Genomic DNA, 9,878 nt, shown 5'->3' with positions numbered 1-9,878 from the left:
GTTAGCTTGACCTGAGGTGCTCTCGACCTGTCCTCTGCCGTTTTTCTGGGAAAGTGGAACTAGGGCAGGCAACCCTTATGCAGGACAACGTGTCTCCCAGAGAGGCCTGCCTATTGAGCAACTCTCTGTGCGATGCCTTGCCCAACATCCCTCATGGGCTGCTCAAGCCAGACACTCTACACTGTGCAATGAGCCTAGGCTCCGGGTGTGCAAGAGCTTTCCGGCCGGTGGCCTATTGCTTAAGCATATACAGCCAAACATCAGCTGACGTTCCACTATCAAGTGCGGCAAGTGCCTGGGCGATAACCACCTTATCTCTTTTTGCCTGATTCCTGAGTTTTGCAAACCTGCCAAAGAAGCAACATCAGACCACAGCAGATGGCTGCAAAGAATAACCCCACCCACACCCATTTCTTAAAATAGGAAACAGCCGAGGCAATCCTAGATGATAGGCCCTCCGTCAGGGACAGATCGAGGCGGGTGGAATTAATCTGGATAATAGCGGTCCTCAATTCTCGGAGGGTCTGTTCAAATTCTGTGGTCCAATTCTGTAACATGAACTGAGAAAGACTCATAGACAAATTAGCTGCTTTGGTAAAATTTTCATATTGAATGGAGGTGACACATAAACCAGGGAGCTTCTGCTCACAGCCCAATTGGGCCAATTGCCATAATATGTACTAAATCTATACGTTGGTTCACCAACATCAAGCCCCCCTGAATTTGAGTATTGGCTGAAGTCTGTTTATCCAGAGCCTCCGAAACTGTCCTTAGGTAAAATGGCTAGACCCAGCTCCCTATTGGTGGGGAAAGAATCGGGGAAAGACCTGAGCATTATACATCACCAGCATTGGAAGTGGGAACGTTGACATGATTCCCCAACGAGGCTCCCCTTGGACAGCTGGGATGCTGAGTATCATCAGTGATATCAGGGGGAGCAGTCGGCTCCCCTTTTTCTTGTCCTCGGGTCTCTACATCTTTCTACTCCAGGACCATCCGAGTGAGTCTTTCTGGGACCCAGAAAGGATTTTCTTCATTCTGTGGGAAAACACAAACAGCTCCCCTGGATCTTATGAGAATAGGATCTGGGCCTTTCCATTCATTGGTTAACACATCTTTCCATTTTACCAGTTTCTTAGGTCGACATGGGTCTGAGCAATGTCGCTCTGCCGCAGACTGACCATGTTCATCCATGTTTAAAAAATTCATGGTGAAAAGTGCCATTGCTATAGCCAACCGTGGCACGGGGGGCAAACCGATCATTATTCCCCCTTTTTGCTTAAGGAGATATGATTTGAGTGTGCGATGTGCACGCTCAATAATGTCTTGTCCTTGAGGATTATATGGCAAGCCCGTGACATGTGTGACTTGCATTTGTGCACAAAACTGTCTGAATTTTTGAGAAGTATAGGCAGGCCCATTGTCAGTTTTTAAACATTTAGGCTTACCCCAGGCACTCCATGCCTCAAGACAGTGTTGAATCACATGGGAGGTTTTCTCCCCAGTGAGTGGTGTGGCATGGAGAACGCCAGAGCAGGTGTCTATTGATACATGCACATATTGTAACTTTCCAAAGGATGAGACATGGGTCACATCCATCTGCCAAACCTGTAAGGGCTGAATGCTGCGAGGATTAATTCCAAAATGGGGTGCAGGCAGAAACTGACAACAGTGTTGACAATTGACAACAATCTCACGAGCCTCCTTCCTAGTGATGGAAAAAATGGCATCTCAGGGTTTCAGAAGTCACATGAAAATTCTTGTGAAATTCCTTGCCAGCCTCTAGTGGTGGGGCTAGAACCATGGCAACCAATCTAGTTGCTTTGTCAGCCAAATCATTACCTAAGGCCATGGGTCCTGGTAGCCCGGAATGTGCCCTTATGTGAGTAATAAAGAATGGCTGCCCTCTAGCAAGCAGACAATTTTGGATGTCCAGAAACATGATTGCAACCTTGCTGGTCATTTTTATAATGCCAGCAGTTTCTAACAATTTTACAGCGTTAACTACATAAGATGAATCTGACACGATTTTCAATGGACCCTGAAACCTTTGTAGTACTTCCAAAACTACCATGCATTCCACCACTTGAGGCGATGTTTCTTGAAATTGTTTGGAGTATATTTTGCCCTCCACCACAAAAGATACCAATCCTGTCTTAGACCCATCAGTATACACCACCAGTCCATTTTTAGTAGGATGACTTGAGGTAATTTTTGGAAAAATCATAGGCTGGGTAAGGGCAAATTGTAAATGTGGATGTTTATGATAATGATTGTCTATCTTTCCAACAAAGGTTGTGACCAAAATAGCCCAATCATTTGAAGTAGCGGCAAGGGTGGCAAGCTGTACAGCATTATAGGGTACAATCAGCAAATTAGGTTCAATGCCGAAGTGCATGAGGGAGGCCTTTAATCCTCTCATGGCCAGTTGGGCCACCGCGTCTGGGTACCAATCAATAACTTTCATGGGAGAAGCATTAGGGTGTATCCATAATAAAGGACCTTGTTGCCATAATACGGCGGTCGGAAGCACTTTTGTCCTGAACACGCATAGAGTAATCAGTTTATTTTCCTATATGCGTGACAATTGAGCCAACTGTATGGCTGCTTCCACCTTTAGTAAAGCCTGTCTTGCGGCGGGAGTCAATTCTCTTGGGGATGCAATGTGGCCATCTCCCTCCAACACATCAAACAAAGGCTTAAGCTCAGCGGAGGGAATTTTTAGAAAAGGTCTGAGCCAATTTATGTCCCCCAATAACTTTTGAAAATCATTAAGAGTATGTAGATAATCCTTTCTGATTTCTAATCTCTGTGGTACAATCTTATCTGGAAATATCTTGGAGCCTAAAAAATGTCCAGTATCCGAGATTTGTACTTTATCTGTGGCTATATATAGGCCTCTCTTCTCCAATGCTTGCAACAACACAGGGTATGCCAGTTTTAAAAGATCAAAATCTTTATGACATAGCAAGATGTCATCCATATAATGCAACAGCATCAGAGAAGGGAATTGTCTTTTAACTGGGGCCAAGGTTTCATACACATACAGCTGACCGATGGTTGGACTGTTTGCCATGCCTTGTGGTAAGACCTTCCACTGAAACCTCTTTTCCGGTTCAGCATGATTTATAGATGGTAAAGTAAAGGCAAATCTGGGTCTGCCATGCTCATGTAAAGGTATGGAAAAAAAAACATTCCTTAATATCCACAATCAATAGCGGCCAAAATTTGGGAAGTGTGGTAAGCACCGGTAGACCGCGTTGTATGGGGCCAAAAAGCTGCATTTGCTCATTAATAGCGCGTAAATCATGAAGCAAGCGCCATTTTCCAGATTTCTTTTTTATTACAAAAATTGGAGTATTCCATTGTGAGGTGGAGGCCTCAATATGGCCTAATTTTAATTGCTCCTCTATAAGCTGATTCACCGCTTGTAATTTTTCAGAGGTAAGCGGCCACTGAGGAACCCATACCGGATCCTCCGTTTTCCAAGGTATGGGTTGTGCAGCCTCAGTGGCGCCTAGGAAAAACCCAGACCCTGTCTATTTCTATTGGGGTTAGGAGCAACGGGCTCAAGGCACCCCTGTTCATAGCGGCCCAAACCGTTGCCCTGCCGATATCCCATCTTGCCCATGATCCCCTGAGTCTGTGGTGAATATTCGTTTGTCAGCATCAGTCCCATGTCTTGCATGACATCTCGTCCCCATAGATTCACAGGCATCGGTAATTCATAAGGAGTAAATTGCCCTTTTTGACCCTCCTGGGTTCTCCAGCTAAGGGGGGCGGCACTGATAGTGGGGCAGGACTTATAGCCAAGACCCTGTAAAGAGTGTGACGATTCCACCATTGGCCATGTCTTCGGCCACCAGTAGGTGGAGATAATGCTCTTATCAGCCCCCGTGTCCAAAACGCCTTCAAATTTCTTTTCATTTATCCAAAGTGTAGTTTTTGGCCTACTATTTAAAGACATGACCAAATAGGCAGAGTCTGTTCCTGAGGATCCCATTTGTATTTGGACACCATCAATGGGCCCATGTTGGTTATCATGAGGTAGGAGCAGCAATTGTGCAACCCTGTCTCCCTGACTGATGGAGAAAACGCCAGTAGGGCTTGAGCATAGTGCCTGTATCTCGGGGGTGTGGTCATCATCCACAATTCCTGGATGTACTATGAGCCCCCGTGCTATAAGGAAGCCTCGCCCAAGGATCAATCCCATAGTGCCTGAAGGCAGAATAATTGATTCTAAAGGCACGGGCTGAATACCCATTTGGGGCATTAGTAAGATTGAGGAGGCGGCACGCAGGACCATTCTGATGGGTCTGCTTGGCCGCTCTCCTGATTCCCTTCTAGAGATTTGACAAATCGTTTCCCATATCTTCGAGGGCCCTGGGACCAAGGGCCCATCTGCCCGTTTTTTGACACCTCAAGGGTCAGAGCCTCTGTCGGAGGGAGGAGTCTCCCTTTAATGTCTCTAACAGATCTGCATTGCTCCGCCCGATGGTAGCCTTTGCCACATCGGGTGCAGAGGCTCGCCCTAGGTGCGTTGGACATTTTACAGTCCTTTTTTATGTGCCCTGGTTTTCCACATCCAAAACATGTCTTACCGGGAGGTTTTTTGTTCTGCCTTTGCGCCTGGATAATTGTCGCCGCTAAACCTGTATTGCTCAGAGGCACCCCTATCTCCCTACATACCCTAAGCCAATCCTGTAGCCTCTTATTTTTTCGAGGTGCTATAGCGGTGCGGCATTCTTGGGTAGCTTGTTCAAAAATCAATTGTTCTAGCAGGGGCATGACTTGTTCAGTATCCCCGAAAATGCGTTCTGCTGCTTCTGTCATCCTGGCTACAAAGTCTGAGAAAGGTTACTGGGGGCCCTGCTTGATCTTAGTAAGCTGACCACTACCCTCCCCTTTACGGGAGAGCGACTTCCAGGCCTTAATGGCTGTAGCTGAAATTTGTGCATAAGCTCCCCAATGATAATTCATTTGATTATTAACATGAGGGCCCTGCCCAGTGAGTAATTCAAAAGTCCAGGCTTGCTGCTCCGGAGTTATTGCCTGTGTTTGGGCCGCCTCATGCCAGAGGGCCCTCCATTCCATATATTGGCCCATGCTGACCAAAGCTGCTTTTGCAATCGTCTCCCAATCTGCTGGAGTCAAATGATACAGGGCCAATCTTTCTAGTTGAACTATGGTAAAATTTGCTGTAACTCCATATTTTCTGACTGACTACACCAATTCCTTTATTTGATTATAATCCACTGGGGCGGCCACTCTCCCTCCGTCCGCATTCTCGAAAACTGGAAATGTGAGGTGTAACGAAGCCAGCTTTCTTCTGACCCCTGACGGGATTAAGGAGAAGCCTTCTCTACGGGATCCTCGGGTCCCTCAGTTGTCAAGCTCATATGGAGGTGGAGGAGCAGAAGGCAATAAAGCAGAAGGCTTCTCGTCCCCTTTCTTAATAGTAATAGGAAAGCCAAAATCATTATCGGGGTCGTACCTTTCCCCTTCATATCTGGAGGCCTCTTCCTCCAAGTCTGCCTCCTCTTCTGTGTCCAAGACATCAGACTCTTCGGACTCAGACGGGCCTTCAATACCTGGGGCCTCCAGATATAACTTAGGATAGAGGCCGCTTGAGCTCTCCCTTTTCTTTAGGTCTTTCTTTTTAGACCTCCTATGGGATTTCTTTGGTTTCTCCTCCTGACTATCTTTTCCAGAGGGTCCTTTTTCACTTTTAGTTTCCTTTTTGCGCGCACCCATCCTCTCACTTTGTTCAGCTTCTGATAGATTATCCTGAAACTCGGTTAAAATCCCTTGTCCCTCCGCAATAGCAGACTTACAATCCTCATCCTCTAAACAATTTTCTATCATTGTCCAGATGGCCATAGCGCTAGGCCCAAGTTCTCCATTGGCCTGAGCACGCTCAAGATTCCTTCCTAACTTCCTCCATGAGGCCAATGAGAGAGAGCCCGAGACCGCGAACCAGGGAGCTACACTGTCTACATCCTTGACAAATCGCTGTAGGAGTCGGTGAGATAGCTTCAGATCCAGCTGTGTAAGGATTGATTGCAGTGCTGTAACAGTGGAATGCGAAGAGCCCATGGCTGTGCAACGGACGCCCGCGGCTTATCTACATCCGTCTTACAAGCGTTGGCACCACGCGAAACCAAAAGTGGATCTGGAGCGCCTCGCTTTTTTATTTACAAAAGACTTAAGAGGCGCAGTGTACCGCGGCTTATCTATGTCCGACTTAAGTACAGAAATCTCCTTAGCAGCGGCCTCGATGGTAACAAAAGAGGATCAACAGAAAGAGAATGAAAGCGATACTAAAGCAAAGATGTTATGAGGATCAGTCATACCTTGCTGAACTTACCTCCTCGCAGTTCTGAATCCTCCCAACTCGAAAGTTGGTGGTCTTCGATGGTGCTGATGATGGATTGGACAAGTTCCCAGGTTTCGGCACCAGTTGTCCCACGCTACCATCTCGCCAGCAAGAAAGACGCGGCACACAGATAGGATACTTCTGCGATAATAGCTTTAATGCTTCTTGAGAGGCAGAGCATAAGCTTACACCAACTGTAGAGCGAAGACCCCGAGAGCAAAACACACACCCTTATATAGAAACTCAGCCTCGCTTAGGACGTGTCACTCCCTGACTGGTTGCTCGCTCATCAGGCCGAATGACGCCACAGGAGAGGCGCGGGAGAAATCCCCTTGCACGCGCGCACAGGCTTATTTATGCCAACTGTCAGCCGGATGTCAGTGCCATCTTGTAATGGAGAATGTACAGACGGCTCCCTACATCTCCCCCTTTTTTCTTATTTAATGATAAGGCTTTATATTTTCACAAGCAAATAGGTCACCCATATGTTGAAGGATAGAGGCAGAGGTCGTACCTTCCCAAAGAAACATTAAGACCATGTACAAGAGTCACCATCAGGCTGTTAGCTTGACCCGAGGCGCTCTCGAAATGTCCTCTGCTGCTTTCTGGGAAAGGGGAACTAGGGCAGGCAACCCTTATGCAGGACAACGTGCCTCCCATAGAGGCCTGCCTATTGAGCAACTCTCTGTGCGATGCCTTGCCCAACATCCCTCATGGGCTGCTCAAGCCAGACACTCTACACTGTGCAATGAGCCAAGGCTCCGGGTGTGCAAGAGCTATCCGGCCGGTGGCCTATTGCTTAAGCATAGACAGCCAAACATCAGCTGACGTTCCACTATCAAGTGCGGCAAGTGCCTGGGCGATAACCACCTTATCTCTTTTTGCCTGATTCCTGAGTTTTGCAAACCAGCCAAAGAAGCAACAGCAGACCACAGCAGATGGCTGCAAAGAATAACCCCACCCACACCCATTTCTTAAAATAGGAAACAGCCGAGGCAATCCAAGATGATAGGCCCTCCGTCAGGGACAGATCGAGGCGGGTGGAATTAATCTGGATAATAGCGGTCCTCAATTCTCGGAGGGTCTGTTCAAATTCTGTGGTCCAATTCTGTAACATGAACTGTGAAAGACTCTTAGACAAATTAGTTGCTTTGGTAAAATTTTCATATTGAATGGAGGTGACACATAAACCAGGGAGCTTCTGCTCACAGCCCAATACTAAATATATACGTTGGTTCACCAACATCAAGCCCCCTGAATTTGAGTATTGGCTGAAGTCTGTTTATCCAGAGCCTCCGAAACTGTCCTTAGGCAAAAAGGCTAGACCCAGCTCCCTATTGGTGGCAAAGAATCGGGGAAAGACCTGAGCATTATACATCACCGGCGTTGGAAGTGGGAACGTTGACATGATACCCCAACGAGGCTCCCCTTGGACAGCTGGGATGCTGAGTATCATCAGTGACATCAGGGGGAGCAGTCGGCTCCCCTTTTTCTTGTCCTCGGGTCTCCACATCTTTCTGCTCCAGGACCATCCGAGTGAGTCTTTCTTGGACCCAGAAAGGATTTTCTTCATTCTGTGGGAAAACACAAACAGCTCCCCTGGATCTTATTAGAAGAGGATCCGGGCCTTTCCATTCATTGGTTAACACATCTTTCCATTTTACCAGTTCCTTAGGTCGACATGGGTCTGAGCAATGTCGCTCTGCCGCAGACCGACCATGTTCATCCATGTTTAAAAAATTCATGGTGAAAAGTGCCATTGCTATAGCCACCCATGGCACGGGGGGCAAACCGATCATTATTCCCCCTTTTTGCTTAAGGAGATATGATTTGAGTGTGCGATGTGCACGCTCAATAATGTCTTGTCCTTGAGGATTATATGGCAAGCCCGTGACATGTGTGACTTGCATTTGTGCACAAAACTGTCTGAATTTTTGAGAAGTATAGGCAGGCCCATTGTCAGTTTTTAAACATTTAGGCTTACCCCAGGCACTCCATGCCTCAAGACAGTGTTGAATCACGTGGGAGGTTTTCTCCCCAGTGAGTGGTGTGGCATGGAGAATGCCAGAGCAGGTGTCTATTGATACATGCACATATTGTAACTTTCCAAAGGATGAGACATGGGTCACATCCATCTGCCAATCCTGTAAGGGCTGAATGCCGCGAGGATTAATTCCAAAATGGGGTGCAGGCAGAAACTGACAACAATGTTGACAATTGAAAACAATCTCACGAGCCTCCTTCCTAGTGATGGAAAAAATGGCATCGCAGGGTTTCAGAAGTCACATGAAAATTCTTGTGAAATTCCTTGGCAGCCTCTAGTGGCAGGGCTGGAACCAATTTTTCATCAAAAGGTGAGTTTGCCTTTGATGACTTCCTTCAGGAAGGTGATAATCCATTTGTTAGAGCAGACTCTGTGATTATTGGATTTCAGTCCATCTCTTTTGAGGCAGCCGCCCAACATTAAATATGTGATATCTTCCAAAAACCCTGCATACACAATGACAGTTCAGAACTTAAACATGTTACTACTCTGCTCTGCGATTAAATAACTGTCGAAATTGGGAGTTTCCCACAATCATGTGGGAGTCAACAGAGAGTCAATTGTGTGGAGTATGGCAGACCATTTCATCCTCTGATTATGTTGTTATTTGATTATTAAAATACGGCATTAGATAATCCATAACCAGTGGATTGTGGTGACGCGATGTGGGAGGCAATTATTATAGACCATCTTAATATCAATTATGTAGTTAAAATATTTAAATTAATCATGACAGCATCGATCACAACCCTGGTTTGGAGCCACCTTAGGGAAGTGGATGATGTTACATGAACTCATTATTTGATTATTTATTTATATAAAACAACGATTATATCGTCCATGACACCTGGAATCTGGTGCCACGGATCATCTAATTACATAATTAATGAATTTAAATTGACAATCTGTGTTAATCTCCAAGATAATGTAAATATTTGTATAGTTATGTAAACAACAATCCATTGCATGAAGAGACTTGTAAAGCTCCCTCTTGTGGAGATAATGTGCAATATCTTCACATTGTATGATTCATTGAGTCATTGATTCATTGATGATGATGACATCCTTCATGACTGGAGTCTGGCCATGTTTCCCTGCCAGTAGAATGCTACATCCCCTATTTATTGTGACAGTTAGATATTACTGATTTATTTAATTCTTTAAATTATGTAAATAAACCACAGACAGAGCCATCACCGAGTACTGTTAGGGTGTAAAAATCTGTCAGGGACAAGGTTAGGAAAGTTGTAGACATGGGCAGAGTATTTTCTGAATGATCTATGCATCTTCCAGAGTACGAGGGATGCTTGGTGATTGAGTCCTGAAGGTTGCACGGTGCCCTCTGAGAAGTACAAGGACTTGACCAAGGCTGGCACGGTGGTCTGGCTGTTGACTACCTGTTCTTCCTCCACATCTTCACATCGGTTGTGATCTACCATGAGAAGAAGGAGTGGAACT

Source organism: Phodopus roborovskii, unplaced genomic scaffold (assembly GCF_943737965.1).
Source record: "Phodopus roborovskii unplaced genomic scaffold, PHOROB, whole genome shotgun sequence".
Lineage (NCBI taxonomy): Eukaryota > Metazoa > Chordata > Mammalia > Rodentia > Cricetidae > Phodopus > Phodopus roborovskii.
This window is presented reverse-complemented; position numbering follows the sequence as displayed.